General features: G+C 48.2%; 1 long non-coding RNA gene across 1 annotated transcript in view; it reads left to right on the top strand.

The window, feature by feature from the left end:
* The window catches only part of LOC138360969 (uncharacterized), a 64,651-nt gene extending 39,293 nt beyond the window's left edge, over positions 1-25,358 (top strand). Inside the window, exons 2-3 of the long non-coding RNA XR_011226730.1 lie at positions 5,801-5,913; positions 24,130-25,358. This is a non-coding gene — a long non-coding RNA (uncharacterized lncRNA). The remainder of the gene's footprint in view (positions 1-5,800; positions 5,914-24,129) is intronic.
* Positions 25,359-25,825: the final 467 nt, after the last annotated feature.

The following is a 25,825-nucleotide window of genomic DNA, read 5'->3' as shown; positions in this document are numbered from 1 at the left end:
CATGACGGAGAGCAGCAAATTCATCTGTAGTAAAAGCTGTGCCATCTATCGGTTACTTAGCTGCAAATGCTCATATAGAGCGAATTTTATTGTATATGTCTACAAAAGGAAAATCTCGACTCGAGGTCCCTACACATTACTGACAAATCCATTCTTTATATTACTGTGTTTGTGGCCAAAACGGCCTTCTAGTGATTCTCAACCATTGCATATGAAAAAAAAAGTTTTGGTTCATTCTGGAGCAATATAATTATTTAAGTGAACACTAGATAATTTGTTGGAAATTTATATTTAGTTTGGAAACACGATTTCAAAGGATCACCACCTCAGAGTTAGACCAATTCAATTCTAATTTGTCTAACTCGAAGGTGGTTAGAGAGACACTTTTTCAGAGACGAGAAAAGACTTTTTTTTTTCATGGGAATAAACGGCCTCCACAGGCCTTTTGGTGCAGAATTCTCAAAAAAAAAAGACCAAAGGGTGTTTCTTTATCTTATCAATGCCTTATTGTGATGATGATTCAGTGTAAATGTCTTTCTTCCCGAACATAAGCAGCTCAAAACCCTAAAGCAATTCCTTACTGTAATTTTTTAACATATCTTTTGTGATTGTATAACGTTCAAAAAGGTGGTAAATACAGTAGTAAAATTAACTTGTGGCAACCAAAAAGGCTCTAGAATTTAATCTCCATCCTGAGGCCGAGAGAACTCGCCAAGTCAACTACATGGGGCACCCCAGTATACAGGGTGTAAATTGTGTATACATATGGGGAAATTTTGGTTTTATTAAGAAACTGTTTTTAATTACCTGGTTGATACCTGGTTGATGGGGTTCTGGGAGTTCTTCTACTCCCCAAGCCCGGCCCGAGGCCAGGCTCGACTTATGAGAGTTTGGTCCACCAGGCAGAATTGGTTTCAATTAAAATTTCAGTAAGTCCAGGTGCCATCTTTTAACGCCCTTCTGGGATTAAACAATACGTGATAACACTGCACTGCACGGCGCATAGCGCATTTTGCCACAAGATCGGTGGTGTGCAGAACACCTCAGGGCGTTCATACTTTTAGCGTGCCATTTAGAACTGGCGAACATTAACGCGGGTACGAAATGGATGACAGAGGCCTCCAGTGATCGTCAACCATTTTGAAAAAAAAAATAGCTTGTGTATAAACGTAATTGTCATTGACTACAAAGTAAATGTGGTTAGTAGATATGTGACATAGTTGGTGTCAGAGTGCCGGCGTAAATCTGTGAAATGGACAGTTCTTTTCCACTTCATTGACGTTGCAGTGCTGAACTGTTTCCGCACATAACGAAATCTGTTAAGAAACCACCTATCCATACATTCGGTGATGCTCTAGTGTCACAACTACTCGTAAAGTGGCTGGCTTTGTGGGGGTGCTGGCTTTGTGGGGGTGCTGGCTTTGTGGGGGTGCTGGCTTTGTGGGGTGCTGGCTTTGTGGGGGTGCTGGCTTTGTGGGGGTGCTGGCTTTGTGGGGGTGCTGGCTTTGTGGGGGTGCTGGCTTTGTGGGGTGCCAGCAACAATACCTCGCGCAGTTCCATGACAGACTCGCGGATAAAGAACACTTTCCTGAACACAAGCTTGGGTATATGCCATTCACAGACCCACAGGAAAAGGGTAAACGTGCCTGCATTGTTTGTAAGAACATGCAACGTAGGGAACAGAAGTGAAGATCCATCTGCACCTGGTGCATTGAGTGCAAAGTTGTCTTGTGCGCCATTGACTGCTTCAGTGACTATCAAACACTCGCGCAGTTCTAAGTATGTTGATAGATGTATATAGTCTGTGATACTGTACAGTGTGTAAATAAGTTGGAAATGTACATAATTCAATATGATATATAGAAAATATGAACAATATTTGTGATTCATGTAAGTTTCTTTGAACGGTTCGGATGTTCAGCCTGAATATTGTAATCGTGTTCAATATACATAGGAGTAGCCAGAAAAAATATAAGATACTTTTTTTCTGCATAATTACAAATGCAACAAATATTTGTAGCAACTTGCGCTTGTTGATGCTGGCGGACTACTGACTCGGTCTACGCTCACGAGTGCCCCCCAAGCCATGACATCACACGCCATTTTCTGAACACCACTGTCGCCAAAGATGGTACATTTGTACATTATTTTAAACATGTATGTGATTAGGGAAGGGTATTTAACGCTTTTGGAAGGACAAAACATTTTTTGCCAAAGAATTTTTCGGCGCACAACGAGTTTGACATATTTTGAGGAGCAGTGCAGTAGCTAACGGTGAACTGTGCCGCCTTGCACTTTGTGCTCCTGCACAAATAACGCATCAGTCTTAAGATATCTTGGCAACAAAAGCAGACACAACTGCTTCATCTGACAACACAGCCCAGTTTGGCACAAGAGATAATAATTGACATTGTAATACAAGGAGAGAGAACCACACTCCTAACCATTACCCACCTGTTTAATAACCTCCAAAAGACACCAACTGAGGTAGGTACACACACCTCGTCCCCCTAACATCAGGTAAGAGGGGGGGAGGGGGTGGCAAGACCGAATGGGTTCCAGTCCTCCACCACTGACATGATCCACATTATGACCTACACAACTACTAGCAGCTCTTACGTCCGAGGTAGACGCAACCTTTTTACCGCATCCTGCTATTACCTCTAGGTCAGGAGCATCGTCCACGATGCATACACCACAACCATCCATTGCAGCAGTTTCTGATTGCCTTTAGACGAACTCTACGAGTTTTCTTGTCTTGAGTTTGAAGACTGCCACAAGTCCCAATGGAGTAGGTGGGACTGGAATACCCGCCACTGCACAGTTGTCACTGGCACAGGCGTTACCAGGTTTCCCTACTCCAACGCCAGGATGCGCCACCTCACACATGAAATTCACCTCGCACATCACTTCGTCGACCACCTCACCCCTCACTTCCACCCACACCAGCTGGTGTGGGCTGCCACACCAGCACCACCCACATGCACAGGGACCCAGCCAGGAATATTACTCACTGCTGCATCACTGTTGACGTTGGAGCCCAATACACTATCACCAGTACACACTGGTGATAGTGTAGTCCCAATATACAAGAAGGGTGACAGGCAAGAGGCACTGAACTACAGGCCAGTGTCCTTAACTTGTATACCATGCAAGGTGATGGAGAAGATTGTGAGAAAAAACCTAGTAACACTTCTGGAGAGAAGAGACTTCGTGACAACCCATCAACATGGGTTCAGGGAGGGTAAATCTTGCCTTACAGGCTTAATAGAATTCTACTATCAGGTGACAAAGATTAAGCAAGAAAGAGAAGGATGGGCGGACTGCATTTTTTTGGACTGTCGGAAACCCTTCGACACAGTACCCCATAGAAGGCTGATGTATAAGCTGGAGAAACAGGCAGGAGTAACTGGTAGGGTGCTCCAGTGGATAAGGGAGTACCTAAGCAATGGGAAGCAGAGAGTTAGTGAGGGGTGAGACCTCAGGTTGGCGTGAAGTCACCAGTGGAGTCCCACAGGGCTCTGTACTCGGGCCTATCCTGTTTCTGATATAAGTAAATGATATCCCAGAGGGTATAGACTCATTCCTCTCAATGTTTGCTGACGACGCCAAAATTATGAGAAGGATTAAGACAGAGGACAGCTTGAAGCTTCAAGAAGACCTGGGCAAGCTGCAGGAATGGTCCAACAAATGGTTAAGAGTTTAACCCAAGCAAATGTAATATAATGAAGATAGGGGTAGGAAGCAGGAGACCAGATACAAGGTATCATTTGGGAGACGAAATACTTCAGGAGTCAGAGAGAGACCTGGGGGTTGATATCACGCCAGACCTGTCCCCTGAAGCTCATATCAAGAGGATAACATCAGCAGCATATGCCAGGTTGGCTAACATAAGAACGGCATTTAGAAACTTGTGTAAGGAATCTTTCAGAACATTATATACCACATATGTCAGACCGATCCTGGAGTATGCGGCTCCAGCATGGAATCCATATCTAGTCAAGCATATGACTAAACTGGAAAAGGTTCAAAGGTTTGCCACCAGACTAGTACCTGAGCTGAGAGGTATGAGCTACGAGGAGAGACTACGGGAATTAAACCTCACTTCGTTGGAAGACAGAAGTTAGGGGGACATGATCACCCCATTCAAGATTCTAAAGGGAATCGACAGGGTAGATAAAGACAGATTATTTAACACAAGGGGCACACACACTAGGGGACACAGGTGGAAACAGAGTGCCCAAATTAGCCACAGAGATATATTAGAAAGAACTTTTTTAGTGTCAGAGTGGTTGACAAATGGAATGCATTAGGAAGTGATGTGATGGAGGCCGACTCCATACACAGTTTCAAGTATAGATATGATGGAGCCCAGTAGGCTCAGGAACCTGTACACCTGTTGATTGACGGTTGAGAGGCGGGACCAAAGAGCCAGAGCTCAACCCCCCGCAAGCACAACTAGGTGAGTACACTGGGAAAACGTAATTCTCCATAAATATTCACTCGTGTCCACAGGCAGCTATACGATTACACTGGAATTTACACCTAAAGCGTGTACACAGTTGCCTGGCATGAAAAGTGGAGACTGTAACCTGTCACGAACATGAAAGGAAAAATTTTTCGCCAGCTAAATGCAGACGCTTAGTACCATTTAATAAATAGTTGGCTGGTCTAGACTTAAACTGGATTCCCTGTACACTAACAACTTTGCCACACAGAATTACCGTTTTAAATTTAGCTACTCGAAATAAAAAGTTGCATGTAGCTCGGGCTATGGTGATCACGTAGTGGACTTATTTGGGAAAGGAGTGGGGCTGTAACCTGATAGAATTACCCATTCAGCCATCTCAAATGCAGCATCATGTGCCGGTACGTAACACTTTGCTTACATCATAGCTCAGCACCTCGCCTTGCCCATGTGGTAGTATGAACGTCTGGTGTTCAAACAGGGTCATAAAGGCCACAAAAATCAGACTCGATTTGATTTTAAGTGCCGCCCAGCCAGACATTAACCATTGCACTCCAAGCAGGTCTCCTAAACAAATGTGCAGCGCACATGTTGATCGCAAAATAGCATAATCCATTTGATCAGTGAAGACCAGACCAGCAGATTCACACTGCCTCCGTGGAGAAGAGTAAGTAATCGTGATGGAACGGCCGGACCCCGACCCTCCTGCAGGGCACAGCGGCGAGGAGACAGTGAGGAGAGCCAATCCAGGCAGTCGTCGCCAATTAGGAGAACAACGAATCACCTCCCCACACGGTGGTCTACCGCCGGACCCTTGCAGTGATCTATGGATATTAGAGGATGGATCTTGTTAACTGAGAATGAATCTTGTTAACTGAGAATGACATGCTACTGACTGGTACATTTATTAGCTACATGTCAACTTTCTCTTGTAAACATACGATAATTCTTCAGAGAAAACCATTTCTTAAGTTAACCGAATTGTTACGTACTTTTGTAACGAAATGTACTTTGTTACAACCATTATATACTACAGCTTTTGGGTACTAATATAATAGCAAGGACAGTGCTATTATTTAGGTCATTGATAATTATGATGCAAAACTGCAATGGAAACGGCAAAAGCTGGGAGTAGGCATGCTATCTGCTTATTATTGATAGCTAGCAGTTTAAAAGTGGAATTGTATGTGTAATGGTTTAATTGTTACTGGTAGTGGTCAAGGTCACAAGCGGGGGGGGGGGGGGCACGTGGTGCAACAAGTATATTTAAGGTGTTTATGTTCTTGCACATTGTTTATAAACATGCTTTAAAAGGGCGTATTGTTGTTTCAGGTGCGAAGGACTCCTGGTCATCTCCACTGTCCCTTCATCATTGCCAGTGCTGTGAAGCGGCTCCTGATGCAGCACGAGGGACTACAGTCATGTCATGTCTACAGTCATTATAAGTTAATAAGAGATTAGGTTTATAAGTTAATAAATAGAGATTAGGTTTAACAAGCAAAACATATGTAAGAATTTTATTAGCTTTTTGTAAAGCAGATTAAGAGATTGAAAAGTTAATGTGAAGTGTAGGCTATGTGAACGTGAGCACGGGAAGCGGGTTTTTCTTGCCCCACACCACCTGTACCAGTGCCCTGGCAGCACAAATGTTTTGTGCCCCTTCTTCTTGACCTACCAAGAAAAAAAGGGAATCTTTAACAGATCATCTGAATCTGAATCTGAATCATATAATCAAAACAAATTTTCTGATAAAACCGTTTGAGGGTGACGAGGGCGCCCCCCCCCCCCCTCTGAGGCGGATAGTGTTAATCGGATAATCAGGCTCATCGGCTCATTCTCACCCTGATGATTTCCACACACACACACACACACACACACACACACACACACACACACACACACACACACACACACACACACACACACACACACACACACACACACATACACACAGTGGGGGCCTCGTAGCCTGGTGGATAGCGCGCAGGACTCGTATTTCTGTGGCGCGGGTTCGATTCCCGCACGAGGCAGAAACAAATGGGCAAAGTTTCTTTCACCCTAAGTGCCCCTGTTACCTAGCAGTAAATAGGTACCTGGGAGTTAGTCAGCTGTCACAGGCTGCTTCCTGGTGTGTGTTTGGTGTGGGGAAAAAAAAAAAAAAAAAAAAAAGTAGTTAGTAAACAGTTGATTGACAGTTGAGAGGCGGGCCGAAAGAGCAAAGCTCAACCCCCGCAAAAACACAACTAGTAAACACATACACACACACACACACATACACACATACACATACACACATACACATACACACATACACACATACACATACACACACACACATACACACACACATACACACATACACACATACACACATACACACATACACACATACACACATACACACATACACACATACACACATACACACATACACACACACACACATACACACACACATACACACATATATCAGATTTATTTTGTGGATGCTGAGGTAGAGTTTTCTCCTACCTGGACTGGCACCCATATCATCGAAGCCCCTTTAAGCAGGCTGATGCTTGCCTATTTGCCCCCTCTGTAGTGAGATCCAGTTTCGGGTCTCAAAAAGATCGTGTTATGAGAATATATAAAATTCCATACTCATGACAGGTACCAGAATATATAAAATGTCTTGGTCATCCTTAACTCCAGGTTTACACGTTCACTTGCCCCCTCGCGGTCATCGTCATTCCACTTACAGCAGTTGGTCACCTTAAATAGATGAATTCTCCCATCCTCGGTATGCATGTTGGTGCCAAGTGCTCCAATTAAAAGTACTTCCTTTCTCCACGTCTTAGCAATAGGGGTTGGAATTTCGGACAAGGGGCAGGAAGTGCCATAGATGATCTTTTGCCCCAGATGCCAAACAGCATAGTTGCCCATGACGGACTGCCGCCAGCAGTCCGTCGAATAGCTTGCTTAAGTTAGACGAAATGTCTCGATTCTGGAGCATATGGAGAAGTGGCTTTTGTTGAGTGGCAAGGAAACCCAGCACATCTTAAAATAGCCAGCTCATCTTCCTGTTCCGAATCTATTGCCAGCGAAGCCGACGTATTCTTACTGCCTGGCACTGGTGGCAATCCTCTACTGCTCAGTATTACTGACGAGCCTCCAGCTCTCCTGACAACATACAGAGGCAGCCAGATGCTTGGAGACTTGTTCAAAAACCCACTTTTCAACTTAATCGACGTCGGGCAATTAACGTCGTGCGATATCTCGTTTGGCCGAAGATTATTAGAAATTCATAATGCGGGGTATTTTACGTAATGATAAAAACTTTATTGTCCAGGGGCCCGCCTCATAATCCAGAAGTTGGTTTAATTTACTTTTTCTCTGTTGGCACAGGTCAGTCCAATTTCTTCGTCGAAGGGGACCCAGAGGTTCCCCTCCAATGTATGCCCCTGAAATCCTTCGATAAGAATGAAGTACATATGCATCTGATGTGTTTTCATGTGAAATACTGATGCTGTAGATATTGAAGTCGTCGACCACACAACCCCCGTCTCTGGAGCAGGTTTTCCTGGAAGCTACGCACCCTAACCCAAATAGGCGCCATTAACTTCGAATTTTGCTGTGCTGCCTACAGAAAAACTTGAGCTAAAATTCCTTGGGTTTGGTCCATTAAAAGATCTATTTGAATCTTACTTCAGAAGCTGTCAACTTTCCACACTGGAAGAAACTAAGTACCTAAAAGGCGGTATCCGTTTCCTAATTTAGTAACCCTCAACTGTGAACCCTTTAAGAAGTGTTATTGGCGTTCTAATCTAGTGCCTGTGAATCATGAACACGACAAGTGTCAACGCTCTGAAGAGCACTATCGGAATCTTGATCGTGGGAACTTCAACTTGGAACAGTGTGAACACCGAAGAAAGTGCTATCGCCGTCATAATCTATTTACCATGAACCTTGAACACAAGAGTTGTTCAACGTTGAACAGTTGGAAAGCGGGAATGAAACTGTCAACATGGGGAAAAAGGAAAATAATAGCACAAAACCAATATAGGTTTGGTGTATATTGATAATTGCTTTAATTTTTAAACCCGCTCTGTGGTGTCTCCATAACGTTGAGGGGCTCAAGTACACCTCCCTGGGACCAGTGAGGGTTGCCTCCCCCCCCCTCTCCTGCCCCTCGTTGGGTGTTGTACGTGCGAGAGAGCACCACTGTAGGGTCCCTACGAGTCACTGGACTACCTGCTGGAGGGGCCGCCCTAAGTGGATGGTAGTGTCCAGGCTGGGGCGAAAGGGAGAATGTGGTCTAAAGACGTAAACACCAGTGTGGGAGAATGGACGAAGCAGTTGAACTCTCCTGTTAAAAAGGGGGAGCACCTCTGGGGATGATGCATCTCTTCCTGCAATGACCTGTGCTTGGACTTAATGGCTGCCCCAGGTCTGTGGTATCCCTTGGCTTCAGGCCCAAGACTTCATGAATTGATACTGTATGGAAACTGAACCGACCCCTCTCACCCAAGCTCGTGAAGTGGGCGACCAAGTCCCCCCCACCCTCCGAGTCGGAGTGTGATGGAAGATCGGGCTCTGCACTGTAGCCCCTGCTACATTGGGCCCAGACAAAGCTACAACGTTGGCTTTTCTGACTACCAACCTCTCTGCTTCCCTCCCTCCTTCGTGGTTGGGTTGAGTCCCCAGTGATGATCGCCTCATCACCTGGAGTGGTAACTGCTCTCATTGTGAAAATTGTGCTTTTAACCCCGCCCCCCTTCCCCACTCATTGGGGGACCTCGGCGGAGACCCCCTTCCCAGACTCACTCGCATGATTCTTTGCAGTGCTAATACGTTCCATGCCTTGTTTGGTCCTACTACATAGACTAAATAATTTGATTTCAACCATCTGGATACTACGGGCTCCTGACGATTTCTCCCACCATAAACATCTCATTGATTAGGTGGATGTTACTTTTAGCTCTACCCGTTTTGGTAGATGTCATTGCTGCTGCTTCTCAGGATGCAGCTGCCAGCTTAGCCGCATTGTCCAGCATTGGGGAGACCTCTGTTAGGGTCTTCAAAATGCTCAGTTAAATGCCAGTATTGACACTATTATCCTCCCGAACCATGTTGCAACTGGTGTTAGTCACTTGAAAGATTGCCACGAGGATATTAAACATCCTGGAAGCTAAAGGCCATTCTGTCCTCCATGTTGATACGTTCACTCTACCCCCTCGTGGTCATCAGCCTCTTCGAATTGTGTAGATCGCCTTTGATACTAGGACCCTTCCGCCTTCTATAATGCTTGCTGGTGCTAGGTGACCCGTTCAGAAGAACATTCACTCTACTAGACTTTGCAGTAAGTGCTGGAAAATTTGCGCATGGTGCCCTCAAATGCACTAGTGAAGTTTCTCTATGCCCCATGTGTGGGGACTCGGTCACTCTAAAACGGAGCGCTCTTCTTCCCAGGCTCACTGCCTCAATTGCGGTGACGCCCGCCCTGCCTTCTCTCGCACGTGAATACACAACATATTTGAGGAAGCCATCCTCAATTTGAAGCATCGCTATCGTTTGTCTTCCCGAGGCGAGACGCAATTCCGTCGTCTCTCCCATTTCGCCGTCATATTTTATGCTCGTGGTGTGATGCATTGCACCTCTCCTTGCCCTTCCCTCCTTTCTCAGTCTCACAACCGTTCCCGGACCTTGGATCCAGACACGCCCATCCCCCTCCTCCCCTGTTCCTTTCTCCATCTAGTTTCCCTCCTTCTTCCCAGTCTACCATGTCTCCTGTGTCTTCTTTCCTGTCGCCCCCCGATCCTTCTTCCCAGCCCTTTCCCATCTCTTGGACCTCCACGCCACCTGTCAGGGCAGTTGTCCATCATCCTCCCAGCAATCTTCATGTTGATCGCTCTCGTTCTCCTTCTCCTATTGGGAAAATTGACTGTCGCCCAGCACGTTGTTGCTGGCACACCTGTCTGTTGGAAATGCAAGTCTGCCTCTTCTTCATCTTCCACCCCTACAGATAATATCTTCCCCACCCCGCAGACTCTCACTGCATCCCCTCCCATTTCTGTGGTTGTACCCCTAGTCCCAACTATTGAGATTCCTGTACCCCTAGATTCTCTCTCGGTTGCTGCCCTTGCTGAGGTGCGCTCCCCAGTTTTAACACCCCCCCCCCACGGTTTCAACCCCCCCCTCACGGTTTCAACCCCCCCTCACGGTTTCAACCCCCCCCCTCACGGTTTCAACCCCCCCTCACGGTTTCAACCCCCCCTCACGGTTTCAACCCCCCCCACGGTTTCAAACCCCCCCCCCACGGTTTCAACCCCCCCCCACGGTTTCAACCCCCCCCCACGGTTTCAACCCCCCCCCCCGGTTTCAACCCCCCCCACGGTTTCAACCCCCCCCCACGGTTTCAACCCCCCCCCCCACGGTTTCAACCCCCCCCCACGGTTTCAACCCCCCCCCACGGTTTCAACCCCCCCCCACGGTTTCAACCCCCCCCCACGGTTTCAACCCCCCCACGGTTTCAACCCCCCCCCACGGTTTCAACCCCCCCCCACGGTTTCAACCCCCCCCACGGTTTCAACCCCCCCCCACGGTTTCAACCCCCCCCACGGTTTCAACCCCCCCCCACGGTTTCAACCCCCCCCACGGTTTCAACCCCCCCCCACGGTTTCAACCCCCCCCCACGGTTTCAACCCCCCCCCCACGGTTTCAACCCCCCCCCCACGGTTTCAACCCCCCCCCACGGTTTCAACCCCCCCCCCACGGTTTCAACCCCCCCCCCACGGTTTCAACCCCCCCCCCCACGGTTTCAACCCCCCCCCCACGGTTTCAACCCCCCCCACGGTTTCAACCCCCCCCACGGTTTCAACCCCCCCCCCACGGTTTCAACCCCCCCCCCACGGTTTCAACCCCCCCCCACGGTTTCAACCCCCCCCCCACGGTTTCAACCCCCCCCCCACGGTTTCAACCCCCCCCACCACGGTTTCAACCCCCCCCCACGGTTTCAACCCCCCCCCCACGGTTTCAACCCCCCCCCACGGTTTCAACCCCCCCCCGTCCCCCCCCACGGTTTCAAACCCCCCCCCCACGGTTTCAACCCCCCCCCACGGTTTCAACCCCCCCCACGGTTTCAACCCCCCCCCACGGTTTCAACCCCCCCCCACGGTTTCAACCCCCTCACACCACGGTTTCAACCCCCCCCACCACGGTTTCAACCCCCCCCACCACGGTTTCAACCCCCCCCCACCACGGTTTCAACCCCCCCACCACGGTTTCAACCCCCCCACCACGGTTTCAACCCCCCCCCCCACCACGGTTTCAACCCCCCCCCCCACCACGGTTTCAACCCCCCCACCACGGTTTCAACCCCCCCCCCCCACCACGGTTTCAACCCCCCCCCCCACCACGGTTTCAACCCCCCCCACCACGGTTTCAACCCCCCCCCCCCACGGTTTCAACCCCCCCCCCACGGTTTCAACCCCCCCCCCCACGGTTTCAACCCCCCCCCACGGTTTCAACCCCCCCCCACGGTTTCAACCCCCCCCCCCACGGTTTCAACCCCCCCCCACCGTTTCAACACCCCCTCCCACGGTTTCAACACCCCCTCCCACGGTTTCAACACCCCCTCCCACGGTTTCAACACCCCCCCACGGTTTCAACACCCCCCCCCCACGGTTTCAACCCCCCCCCACGGTTTCAACCCCCCCCCCTGCTTCCCTTTCGGTTGCTGCTCTTGCTGGGGTGCGCTCCCCTCTTTCTACTCCCCCTCCTCCTGCTGCTGTCCTTGACGGCTCCACGGTTTCAACCCCCCCACGGTTTCAACATCCACCCCCCCCCCACGGTTTCAACACCCCCCTCCCTTCCCACGGTTTCAACATCCCCTCCCTTCCCACGGTTTCAACACCCCCCTCCCTTCCCACGGTTTCAACACCCCCCTCCCTTCCCATTCTTCTCATGGCCGCCCCTCTCCATTTCCACCACCTGCTCTGGACCCTGTCCGTGCGCCTCTGGACCCTGTCCGTGCGCCTCTGGTCCCTGTCCGTGCGCCTCTGGTCCCTGTCCGTCCTCGTGCTTCCTTAACTCAATCGTCCTTGCTAAATTTACCTATGCCCCCTAACCCTTATTTCACTGATCCTGATCTTCTTTAGTATGCTGTGTTCTTCTTTGCCTTTTTTTCATTGTTCTGTTCCTGTTCTATCCTTTTGACAATTTCTATTTTTCAATAGAATATTAGAGTATTTTATGCAAACTTCCATGAATTCCAACTTCCGATTAGTTTTCACCGCATTGTGTGTGTCTGCAGGAGCAGAAGCTTGGTGCTCGTCGTGGTCACTTTCCAACCCATCCTCTTAAAATAACGTCGAAAGGTGTCGTGGTTATTCCATTCTTCCCACCTTGTCACTTAGGTTGCTGGCTCCTAGCAGAGCTAATAGAGGGTAGCCGACGGATTCTCATTTCATTATTTATAGAAGTGTGGTGCTGTGCAATGGACTCGAGCTGTAGATAGACTTGATATGAACATAAGCAGGCAAAGTGCTGCAGAACATCAAATGTGGGGAAGTAATATTGGAACGTTTGATGTAAACAACCGTTTTCTAAAATATAACAATTTATTCACAAAGAACTAGAACTACTACTAAAAAGCTTTTTACGTTACTTTACTGTCACTCCAGTGACAGTGGCGCATTAAAGAACAGCTATTAAACCGCCTAATGGACCCACAGTATCCTTATCCCGTCGTTGCTGACTAATGACACTAACTGAACAAAGTGGTGCCCACTGGTGACGCAAGCTTGCAATCAATATTGTCATGGCTTCATAGTGAACAAATACTATAATCACAAACTTGACTAGCACTCGCTGCTCTAAACGAGGTACCAACAAACAAGGTGGTTAATCCAAGAATGATAACCCTTTATAAAAATCTTACATTAACACTTCTCTCAGGACAAGCAACAAATGTTACACTAATTGAATTAAAACAATTACGTTAAGACACACGTGTCTCAGCGACACTTAAAAGAAAGTTGAGCTGGAACATTTAATCACTTCATTTAACACTAAACTTCAGTGCTTAACTTCAGAATATCCAAAAGGGAGAGAGCAATCGCTAGCTCAAGAGTTAACGGTAATTTAGAAATAAATGTACATAAAGTAAATGCAACAGTTCTCCTTTACAGGTTGAAGTCCTTGATTGTGTTAGATATTGAGTTAAAGAGTCGTTAGAACATGTTGATATTCCCGAGTAGGGTTCTAACAGCCCAGAGTGTGATGATGATTATCTCAAGTTTGATACTGTCACAGCCGAGAGTAGATACTGAAACAGTGGACAGTGAAGAAAGTGCCTCGCCAGACAACCTGAGGTCCAAGAAGACATGTTTTGATCAATATCTTAACATCGCAGTAACTACTGACACCTCTGCTAGGGGTCTACAATGCTCTTGCGGAATCTGAAGAATTACCTTTATTTTTTGCATCCCCTCCCTGTCCAGATCGTTGCTGCTGTGAAGGGGTATGGTGGGCTGCTGCCAGAGTTTGATGTTCCATGGGGTGGTCCCCTGTTCTTTTGTAGCCTTGTGCTCCCGCTGTTGTCCTCAAAAATTTTACTGGACGCCGGGGGGTTTTTGTGCGGGGGGAGCCGGTCGACCAAGCGGACAGCACACTGGACTTGTGATCCTGTGGTCCCGGGTTCGATCCCGGGCGCCGGCGAGAAACAATGGGCAGAGTTTCTTTCACCCTATGCCCCTGTTACCTAGCAGTAAAATAGGTACCTGGGTGTTAGTCAGCTGTCACGGGCTGCTTCCTGGGGGTGGAGGCCTGGTCGAGGACCGGGCCGCGAGGACACTAAAAGCCCCGAAATTATCTCAAGATAATGCCTTTTTCTTTTCTTTTTGGTTCCCCCTCCCCGCTCAGCTCGTCACCGTGTGGGGGGGCTTAGTGGACGGCTGCCGGAGTGTGATGCTCCTTGGGACAGTCCTCTGTCCTTTTCTAGCCTTGTGCTCCTGCTGCCGTCCTCTCCAATTCTGCTGGGCATCTTTTCCTTTTCCTTCTGTTTCGTTTTTCTCCCCCTCTTCTCCTATCTGCTTGCCGTTTCCTGCCGACCTTTTGCTCGTTCTGGTTCTTCCCTTGGACTTCTTCTACTTTGCCCCCTCCCCGCTCAGCTCGTTGTCGCCGTGTGGGGGCTTCGTGGGCGGCTGCTGGAGTGTGATGCTCCTTAGGACAGTCCTCTGTCCTTTTCTAGCCTTGTGCTCCTGCTGCCGTCCTCTCCAATTCTGCTGGGCACCTTTTCCTTTTCCTTCTGTTTCGTTTTTCTCCCCCCTCTTCTCCTATCTGCTTGCCGTTTCCTGCCGACCTTTTGCTCGTTCTGGTTCTTCCATGGACTTCTTCTATTTTGACGCCCGGGTGCTTGAGGAGGCATACTCATGCACCCGTAGAACTGCAGTACCCGACGTCGAGAGCGAGGGGACCCTTTTATTGTCAATCCCCACTTCGTCACTGAACCCGATCTCGACGGACTGTCGGTTTCTTAAGGTGGCGTTTGTGGGGCGTATACTCACGACGCACCCCTAGGAGGCCCCGACAAGATCGGCGATAGCTTCTTGTTGGGTGTCCTGCCTCTAATTGTGGCTCCATGGTGGGTGTGGGGGCTCATTCGTGAGTGAATTCTTAATTTCGTCAAGATGATAACCCCTGTTTCGGCTGCTTCTGGCTTACCTTTTCAGGCTCGTGGGGTGGGCGACCAAGCCCCCGAGTCGGTCCGTATTGGAAGACCGGGCTCTGTAGCCTCCGCTGCATTGGGCCCCGACCTTGCTCCTCCTTTGGCCTCTCTGACTCCTTCCCCTGGCTCCCCTCCCTCCTCTGTGGTTGGGTCGAGCCCCAAGCCCCCAGTGGTGACTACCTCGTCCCCTGGCGCGGCTCCTTCTCTAGTTGTAACTACTGCGCCTTTTAACCCCTCTCTCTCTGGGGGTTCTCACCGCCGTTCTCGTCACGGCCGCCCTCGCTCGATTCCTTCCAGTTCTGCTACCTATCAAGCCTTGTTTGGTCCCGCTTCGTGGGCCAAATATTTTGATCTCCTCCCTCTTGATTCTGCGCCTCCTGACGATTTCTCCCTTCATCGACATCTCATTGATTCCGTGGGTGCCTCCATTACTTTCAACCCCACTCGTCTCGGTACACGTGTCGTTGCTGCTCCTTCTCAGGATGCTGCTTCCCGCTTGGCTGCCTTATCCTGCCTTGGCGAGACCCCCGTTCGGGTCTCGAAGAACGCTCAATTGAATGCCAGTGTTGGCACTATTTTGCTCCCGCCCCATGTTGCAACCGGTGTTCGGGACCTGCGCGACTGCCACGACGATATTCGCCATATCCTCGCTGCCCAGGGCCATTCTATTCTCCAGGTGGACACGTTTACTCGTCCCCCTCGTGGTAGTCGCCGTCAACCCCTCCGGGTTGTGAAGATTACCTTTGATGGTAGGACCCTTCCACCCTCTGTCATTCTTGCTGGTGCTAGGTGCTCTGTCCAGGAGTACATTCCTTCTCCTCGGCTCTGCAACAAGTGCTGGAGGTTTGGGCATGGTGCCCTCCGCTGCTCCGGGACTGTCTCTCTCTGTCCTTTGTGTGGTGGCGAAGGTCACTCTAAGTCGGAGTGCACTTCTCCCCAGGCTCGTTGCCTCAACTGCGGTGAGGCCCATCCTACCTTCTCCCGTGCGTGTGTCCATTACAAGCTTGAGGCAGCCGTCCTCAACCTGAAGCACCGGGAGCGTTTATCTTTTCCTGAGGCGAGGCGCCAGGTTCGCCGGCTCCCGCCTTATGCTAATATCTCTTATGCTCGCGTGTTGCGCTCTTCCTCTCCTCGTCCTTCCCGCCTTCCTCAGACTCACAACCGTTTCCGGGCCTTGGACCCTGATGCGCCCACTGCCCCCTCCTCTGTTCCTTTGGGTTCTCTCCCGAAGAATCCTCCTCCTGGTCCTCTGTCTGGGGTTCCCCTTCCTTCTACCCGGTCTGTCGTGTCTTCTGTGTCTTCTTCCTCGTCCCCCTCCGATCCTCCTTCCCATCCTCTTCCTCCATCTATTGGCTCTCCCCACCGCCTGTCGGTGCGGGCGGATGTCCATCGCTCTCCTAACGGCCGTCGTGTGTGCTCTCGTTCGGCTTCTCCTGTTGAGACACTGGAATCCGTTGCCCGGTACGTAGTTGCTGGGACACCGGTCTCTTTAAGTCAGAAGCGTAAGCCTGGCTCCTCTCCTTCCTCTTCCCCGGCGGGTAAGAAGGCTTCGCTTTCTTTCTCAGCTCCTCCTTCTGGCTCTGTTGCTCCTTCCCCTCCCGTTTCAGTGCTTGCGCCCCCTGTTCCTGCTATGGAGGTTTCTTTGGCCCCTGCTTCCCTTTCGGTTGCTGCTCTTGCTGGGGTGCGCTCCCCTCTTTCTACTCCCCCTCCTCCTGCTGCTGTCCTTGACGGCTCCTCTCCGTTGCCTCCTCCTCTTCCTCCTCCTCCTCCAGACCCTGCCCGCCCACCTCTGCTCTGTTCTCCCGTTTCCTTCCCTCCGTCTTTGCTCAGTTTACCCATGCCCCCTAACCCTGACTTTGCTGACCCTGATCCCGACCCTGATATTCTTTAACGTGCTCTGTTGGTCTTTCGCCTTTGTTTCTTCCTTGTTCTCTGTTTTTGTCCTTTCTCTTCTCGTCGTTGTCCATTCTTCAATGGAACGTTCGAGGTTATTACGCCAATTTCCTCGAACTCCAACTTCTGATTTCGCGGTTTTCGCCCCTTTGTGTCTGTCTCCAGGAGCCCATGCTTGGTGCTCGTCCTGGTCGTTTTCGTGGCTATTCCTTTCTCTCCCCCCCCCCCCCAGCCATTGCTGGGGCTTCTAATTCTTCTGCTCTTTTGATTCGGGCTGATGTTCCCTTTGTTCCTTTACTTTTTCCTTCGCCTCTCCATTGTTCTGCTGCTCGTATCTTTGTGGGGAAATGGTACACAGTTTGTTCCATTTATCTCCCCTCGAGTGTCCCGCTCTCTCTTCCTGATTTGAAACACCTCCTGGACTCCTTGCCGGAGCCTGTGCTCCTGCTGGGTGACTTCAATTGTCGTCATTCTCTTTGGGGTGACGTTCTGACGAATACCCGGGGTCGCCTCCTTGAGCCGTTTCTCCTCTCTTCTTCCCTGTCTCTTCTGAATTCTGGTGAGCCCACTCATTTGGACTCTCGGACTCGCACCCTTTCTTGTCTTGATCTTTCTCTCTGCTCTTCTTCTCTTTACTTAGATTTCACGTGGCAGGTTCTTGATGACCTCCATGGAAGTGATCATTTCCCCATCCTTGTTTCCTTTTTCTCTTTTCGCCCTTCCCTCTCTTTCCCTAGGTGGCAGTTTGCTAAGGCAGACTGGACCCTATTTACCCTCAGTGCTGCTCTCCCTGACCTCTCCCTTCTGCCTCTCTCTCGCGCTCTCCTCCTTTTTCATGACACTGTCTTCAACGCTGCCCTCCGCTCTATTCCTCGCTCTTCCTCTCGGGGTCCACGGAAGTGCGTTCCCTGGTGGAATGCGGACTGTGCTCGGGCTGTCCGCTGTAAGCGTGCAGCCTGGAAGAGGCACCGCCGTAGGCAGACGACCGATTCTTTTCTTTTCTTTCGGAAAGCGAGTGCGGTGGCCCGTAGGGCCATCCGTACGGCTAAACGTGAATGTTGGGCATCTTATGTCTCATCAATTACGTCCGAGACCCCTCTGGCCCAGATCTGGAAGCGTATCCGCAAGATAGCGGGTAAGTTCGTTCCCGATGTTTCACCGGTCCTTCACCTCCATGATACTCTTGTGGCGGACCCGTTGCAGGTCGCTTCCGAACTGGGTTCCCATTTTTCTTCTGTTAGCTCTGGTCTTCATCTTCCCCAATCTTTCCTTCTTCGTAAACCTGTCCTTGAGTCTCGTCCTTTAGATTTCTGCACTCATCTTCAGCTTCCCTATAATGATCCCTTCTCTCTCTCTGAACTTCGTTCTGCCCTGGCCCTCTGCGGTTCTACGGCGGCGGGCTCCGATGGTATTCATTATGAGATGCTTCGCCATCTCCCTCCGGGCACGTCTCAGTATTTACCGAGTCTGTATAATCGGATCTGGGAGTCGTCGTCAGTCCCTGAGGACTGGCTCGATGCCGTTGTCCTCCCTGTTCGCAAACCGGGGTCTCTGGGTACTTCCCCTAAGGACTTTCGCCCTATTGCTCTCACAAGTTGTGTCTGCAAACTCTTTGAACGTATGGTTAACGTTCGTCTGATGTGGTTCCTGGAACACCATCACCTCCTCTCCCCTTCTCAATTTGGTTTCCGCAAGTGCCGCAGCACGACAGATGTCCTGGTGCACTTGGAGGTCTATATTCGTACTGCTTTTGCTGCGAAGACCTCCGTTGTTGCCGTCCTTTTTGACCTAGAAAAGGCTTACGACACCACTTGGCGTTATCATATCCTCTCTCAACTTCATTCTTTTGGCCTTCGTGGTCATCTCCCTCTCTTTCTCCGCAGCTTCCTCTCTCGTCGTTCCTTTCGGGTGCGCCTTGGTACCGCTCTCTCTCCCTCTTTTCAGCAATACGAAGGTGTGCCCCAGGGTAGTGTTCTGAGCACTACTCTTTTTCTTGTTGCCCTCAATGGTCTTCTTTCCTCTCTTCCTTCTGGTGTCTTCTCCGCTCTCTATGTCGATGATCTTACCCTTTGTTGTCAGGGTGATGATTCGCCTCTCCTTCAACGCCGGCTTCAACTTGCAATTGATGCCGTGTCGTCTTGGGCCACGGGTCATGGCTTCAAGTTCTCTACTTCTAAGACTTGTGCCATGACTTTTACGCGGAAACGGGTTGTTCTTCGTCCCTCTTTGTCGCTTTATGGTCATCCCCTTGGATACAAAGATTCCGCGAAGCTTTTGGGGTTATTCCTTGACACTCGTTTGTCTTGGTCTCCCCATATCTCTTACCTCCGTGTTGAGTGCTCTAAGGCCCTTACCCTCCTTCGGGTCTTGTCCCATACTTCTTGGGGGGCAGATAGGCGCACTCTCCTTGCTTTACATTCCTCTCTCGTCCTGTCTAAGCTCGATTATGGTTGCCCTGCTTACTCGTCTGCTTCTCCTTCTACTCTTCGCCGTCTTGATGCTTTGCACCATACTGGGTTGCGCCTCAGTTCTGGTGCCTTTCGTTCGACTCCCATCCTTAGCTTGTATGTTGACACTGGCTTCCTGTCTCTCCAGGACCGCCGTGATCGCTACTGTCTTCGCTATCTTGCGCGGTCCTTGCAACATCCTTCCTCTCGCCTCTGTCGTGCTTTAACTTTTACCCCTCCTGCGGTTCCTGTTCCTCTTCACCACCTCCCTCTTTCTGTCCGGTTATCTCGCCTACAGGATTCTCTCTCCGTTCATATTTCTGATGTTTCTCCTCGTGTTGTTCCTTCTTTGCTCCCGTGGAGGGTCCCTCTTCCGCGGTTTTGTACTTCCTTGACCCGTATCACTAAAGCTTTTACCCCTCCTGCGGTTCTAAAACGCCTTTTCCTCGAGCACTTTTCTTCTCACTCCCGCTCCGTTTCTGTCTTCACCGATGGGTCTAAGTCAGCGGACGGTGTTGGCTACTCTGTTGTTTTTCCTGATCGCACTTATATGTGTCGCTTGCCTCCGGAGACTAGCATCTTTACAGCAGAACTTTATGCTATTCTCTATGCTCTTCGTCTCCTGCTTTCTCGTTGTCAGTCCTCCTTTGTGGTTGTTGTTGACTCTCGTAGTGCCCTCATGGCTCTCGGGTCCTTTAATCCGGTTCATCCAGTAGTTGTCGAGATCCAGCATTGGCTGTTTCTTGTTCACAGTAAATTTAAGTCGGTGAGTGTTTTTACGTTCCCAGCCATATTGGTGTCTCTTTAAATGAGCGTTCAGATGCTGCCGCCAGGGAAGCTGTACACTCATGTCCTATCTCTCGTAAAGTTATTCCTTATTCCGACTTTTACCCGGTTATCCTTTCCTCCATCCTTACCCGTTGGCAGGCTTGTTGGTCGTCTGTTGCTTAACAAACTGCGTACTCTTTCACGCACCAGGCACGCGACCTCTCCACTATCCCAAAGTGGCCTGAGCGTTTCACGGGAGCGCGCGTAAATTCTCTTTTCAACTTTGTCACCTTAATTTTCGTCCTACGATATTCAATTTGGTATCTGTGTTCGCAATAGAATTCTCTAAGGGATGAAATGCATATATACTCCATAAGCCCGGCTTACCACCCGCAGCAAACAGAGAAAGTGCGAGCGAGTGACCCGCGAGCGCTCAAGAGGGATAAAATGTTTTCAGTCTTTTCACTCTGGTCACCTCAATTATCGTCCTAGGTCTTTCATTCAGGTATCAATGGGTTTGCAATAGAATTATCCAGAAGAGTGTATGGATATAAAATACAAAACCTGGTTACGCTCCACCCACCAACGAGTTGAAGACGGGCCACGCGTTAGCCGCAAGAGAGCACTCAGACGCCCACCCGCTACACCCTCAATTCCTGCCCACAAATGTTTTGTATATTTTCCGTCTGCTGACGTAAATTTTCGTGTTACAGCGCTCATTTTGGTATGAAATTATTCCTAATAGAATGCATTAGATGGATATATGCATATAAGGGCAAATTGAAGATCCATAATGCAAATACAATACAATATAGTATAAACAAAATTAGAAAATATATATAAAAACTAAAAAAAATTTATACTTGCCAATAGTGTTGTTTGTGGAGCATGACATGGGTTGAAAATTAATTTTATCCACTCCACCTGCTCCAAGAAAGTTTCCTGCAGAGTCAACATGTGTTTTTTATAGTTGGAGTGGATGGTGGGCAATCAATACAGCTTATCGGCCCAGAATTTGTTTCTTGCGATGGTAGTTGGTCCAGCATGGTCCAGGACACAGTGCCACATCGCACGTCTAGCACACACATAATGTGTCTTTCCTTTTACCAGACACTTCGCAAACACGACACTTCAGACGCTTCTGTATCTATATTTGGGCATGGGAAAATTTTCTGTTGAGACGTTCTGGATTATCCACAATACAGGGTCTTTTTGCAGCTGCAGAACCACTAGGGATAATCAGCGTCTCGTCTTCTGACTCGGACGATGAAGGTAGAGCTGCAGGTACAGGTGAAGGGAATAGTTTGCGCCTCACACCTGATGGTCCGGGTGTTGATGGTCCAGGTGTTGCAACATTTGCTCCTGCGGCATCCACATCAGGAGCATGTGGGATATCATTATTTTCCTGTGGCCATTTACTAGAATGATAGAACAGTAGTGCAAAAATGACTTCTTCGTGGAAATGGAGTAATGTGAGTTTCTTTGTATCTGTTGAGTAGTATCTGTACATCACATAAGCATTATGTATGGCCATTTGCAAAAAAAATTGGTAATTTTCTTCGTCCATTTGATACTTTTCCTTGTGAAGTGATAATATTTGACGATTTGGTCAAAGTGATCAACACCTTTCATGTTGGAATTGTAGTCACAGATTGCATTTGGCTTGTTGACAATAACTAGTTTCACTGAAGATGTTCCATCACGATTCCGTACTCTTTTTCTACGTTCAACTTGTTGTGTATCTGCATTGTGGCAAATTGTTATGAGTGAAACAACTCTTATCCTTCCCAAAAATTTTGAAAGCATTGTTCTTCCGTTCGAATAGTGTTTTATCTACCGGAAGATTACCCTTTGCTTGCAACCGAAGGGTTTTAGGTGCACCACGCTGCATTCTGAGGGTACCACAGGTGTATACCCCTACTTCAAGCAGCGCTTCACTCAATCTGACTGAATTATAATAGTTGTCCATATATAAATGGTAACCTTTGTTCTTCAGTGGTCCCATCAAGCCCATTACTGTTTCAATCGTCGTTTTCCCAATTCCGGCATAAATGTCAAAAGCAATGATGTAGCCAGTCTTGGCTTCAGCTAGCATGTAGAGCTTTATTCCATATTTATCAGGTTTATTTGGATTGTAAGTCTTGAAAGATAAACGACCACGCCAGGCCATTGTGCCTTCATCCAAACTCTTATATTTCTGAGGAATGTGTGTTGTCTTGAATTTGAGATATTGCACGACTGATCGAATTTTGATCAGTTTGTCTAGATTCTGGCCTGGTGGAATGGACTTACTGTTATAAACATGGAAATACTTTCCAATCAATTCATATCGTTTACCTGTCATAAACGTATTGAAAGTAGGTATATGCCAGAATCTACCTGTTTGCCAGTACATTCTCATTCGTGGCAACGGGCAAATACCCATAAAGATCGTCAGTCCCAGAAATTATGCCATCTCTTTCATTGGTTCCCATCTCTTGTCAGTGTTGATCCAAGTACGTGCATTTCTTTGGGAAGCAAACAAATTAGTTTTCATAAGTCGTATTTCAGCCGATTTTGAGTTAGAAATAATTGAATAAATTCCAAAGGAGTGCTAGGTACAGGAACAGTCAAGCCTGGTATTCCTGTAAAACTGTCTACAAAGGGTGGAGTATTGTCACAACACCACCCTTCACAAGAATATGTTGGTGTTGGGGTACATGTGGTACGTTTGGCTCTGGCACGAGCCCCAGTACCTCGCCTTGCACATGCGGCAGTCTCAACCTCAGACTCCTCACTTCCATCACTATCAAAATCCTCCTCTGCTGTTTCGGTGTCAATACATTCACTAACTTCATCAGTGTCAGTCTCGGCAGCACTTTCGTCACTAGATATGTCAGATAAATCATCAAATACAGCCTGAAATTTAGAGGGTGAGTCTCTCACACGCTTGTACTTCTAGTGTAAACTACTTGGCTTCTCCTCCTGACGCGATGTTTTCGCTGATTTCTTACTGAAAGGGCCTTGTTCATGATCACTAGCCATCGTGGAGTACTCCCAGATAATATCTAAAGTCACACAAAGAAATATGGCCACGCAAAATAACCGAAATGTTCATGCGTTCGAGACGTGAGGGGAGGCGATTCCGGTCACAACAATAGAGCGTAAACAATTGGCCTACGGAGCGGCCCGACCCTCGTGGGTGGCACATGGCCTTCCTAAGGTTGCGCGCGCATCTATGGCGGGCATTTTAAAGTCAGTCCCAAAAAAATCTGATAAAAACCTGATTTTTGGCAAATATTTTAATGGAGGACTCGATGCCGAGTTCTCGCCGGACATGCCTCTGTTTTACGGAGGACTCAAGGCCGAGTCCTCACCAGGCGAAAGTGTTAAATTAAGAGTTGTGTGTCCTCATGGCGATCCTCCTGCTACCATAACCGGCGATAGTAAACGGCTCTGGCGAGGTTGCGTATTGGCCATACTCGCTTAACTCGTGGTCACTTGCTGGAGCGCCGCCCTGCTCCTTATTGTCCTAATTGCATTAATTGTCCCTCTTACGGTCATGCATATCCTTCTTGAATGTCCTGACTTCCAGGACGAGCGCGTGTCTTGCTTTCCGACCACTCGTCCCTCAATGGAATTCTTGGTGACTCGGATACTTTTGATATCGTTCGCCTTATGCATTTTTGTTCTCGTATTGGCATCCTTGGTGATATTTAGCGCCCTTTGATTATCCTGCACATTTGATGGTGCTACATAGCCTTCCCGGTTTGGTGCCTTCTTTTGATAATTACTTACTTTATTTTCGCAAATAGTTACATATCATTTCCTGTTTGGTGCCTTCTTTTGATGATTACTTACTTTCGCAGATCAAAGAGTGTAGCAGCTCAAGAATGATTTAGAGATATTTAGAATTGCACACCGAGTGATGTACGACAGAGAATGCTCAGATACGTTTTTCCTGGAACACCTTAAGGAACAGGGATTGCCGTTTATCAGGTCGTGTGGTCTATTGTCCAAGGTTTTCGAAGACAATTTTCTGGGATCCGGATCCTTTGGCAAGTGCTACAAGGTGACCCTTGAGGGCAAACCACAGTTGCTTTGTCTAAAGCTGTTGGACAAAAATGCTGATACTGATCGGGTATTGGCCGAGGCAAAAATGCTACATAAAGTTAGACATCTTCATGGATTCCCCAAGATATTGGGAATATTTCCTCTTTACCCTGCCATAATTATGACTTACCATGGAAAGTCATGGTTTGAAATGAAACGAGATGCTCTTCCACAGAGCAAAACCATTTTAAGGTGCATGCCGGATATGTGTACCATTGTTAATTCCCTGCATGGTGCCGGTTTTATTCATATTGACTTGAAAATCAATAATGTAAGCATAGTGATGGAATGAGACTCCTCTGGTCCCCATCCTTGATGTAGGGGCCATGTTCCAATATGGAGCAGGTGTCCACTGTGGAACTATCTTCAATCATCCCAAAGAGGGTATTTCTAATCATAAACTACACTGGACTATTGGCCACCACGAGCGCCGATGTGAGAAGTTTCGCCAACATCTTCTGCTACATGATGACCACGATTCGTCCTGTGCCAGACACCCTTCTAACGATGCTCACCAGATACTTCCGTATAGCGTCAAAGAGCTGCGATAACCTCCAGGTCCTTATGGAGTGCCTCGATGCTCTCTTTGTAAGAACACCATAAATGTTCTCAATGTATATATGAATTTTAATTTTGGAGTCGTATCCCCCGTGCGACTAGTCACAATGGTGGCTCTGGGGTTGAAACTTTTGGAAAATGTTTGGCGAGCGTCTTCAGGTAGATGTCGCTTCCAAACGGCGCAAAAATTTTACTTTAATATTATGTATACTCATAATGTACTGGATTTAAATTGTTATTAGTGCATTTTGCCCATTACATTGCCCGGAACAGAGTGCTAGTGGCTTTACAAGAATGTTATTTCTATTACTTTCTATTATGTTAACCCCCAATGTAACTTGTATATAAATAAATAAAAAATAAATTTTCCTAAATATTCGAAAATATTCATGTATGTATTACATAATAAACCTCAAGTGTATATAATTCTGAGTTGTTTTTGAATCCTTAAAAATACACAAAATTACAAGGCCTGTTGGCTTTTGAAGCACTAAATATTAATAAAAATCATGGGAAATTTGAAGTGTTCTCAGTGGAAAAAACTATTTGGTTAGAATTAAACGGATAAAAATAGGAGTTATATACAGGCCACCAAGTATGTATTAAAAGAAGGCATCAATCCGTGAAGGCTATGTAGCACCGTCAAATGTGCGAAATATTCCAAAGGTGCTAAGTATCACTAAGTATGTCAATACGAGAGCAAAAGCAAATAAGGTGAATGATATCATAGGTATCTTAAACAATTTTGTCGAGGGACGGTTGGGAAGCAAAACACACGCACTTCCTCGAAGTCGGGACATTCAACAATAATATACACGACCATATGAAGGATAATACGGCTCTACGACGCATGGAGGCTCTAAATCAAGTACCCGTGAGTCAAATGTGCAAGGC

This window comes from Procambarus clarkii, unplaced genomic scaffold (assembly GCF_040958095.1).
Source record: "Procambarus clarkii isolate CNS0578487 unplaced genomic scaffold, FALCON_Pclarkii_2.0 HiC_scaffold_136, whole genome shotgun sequence".
NCBI lineage: Eukaryota > Metazoa > Arthropoda > Malacostraca > Decapoda > Cambaridae > Procambarus > Procambarus clarkii.
The sequence above is the reverse complement of the archived record's forward strand: the minus strand, read 5'-3'. Positions and strand labels throughout refer to the sequence as shown.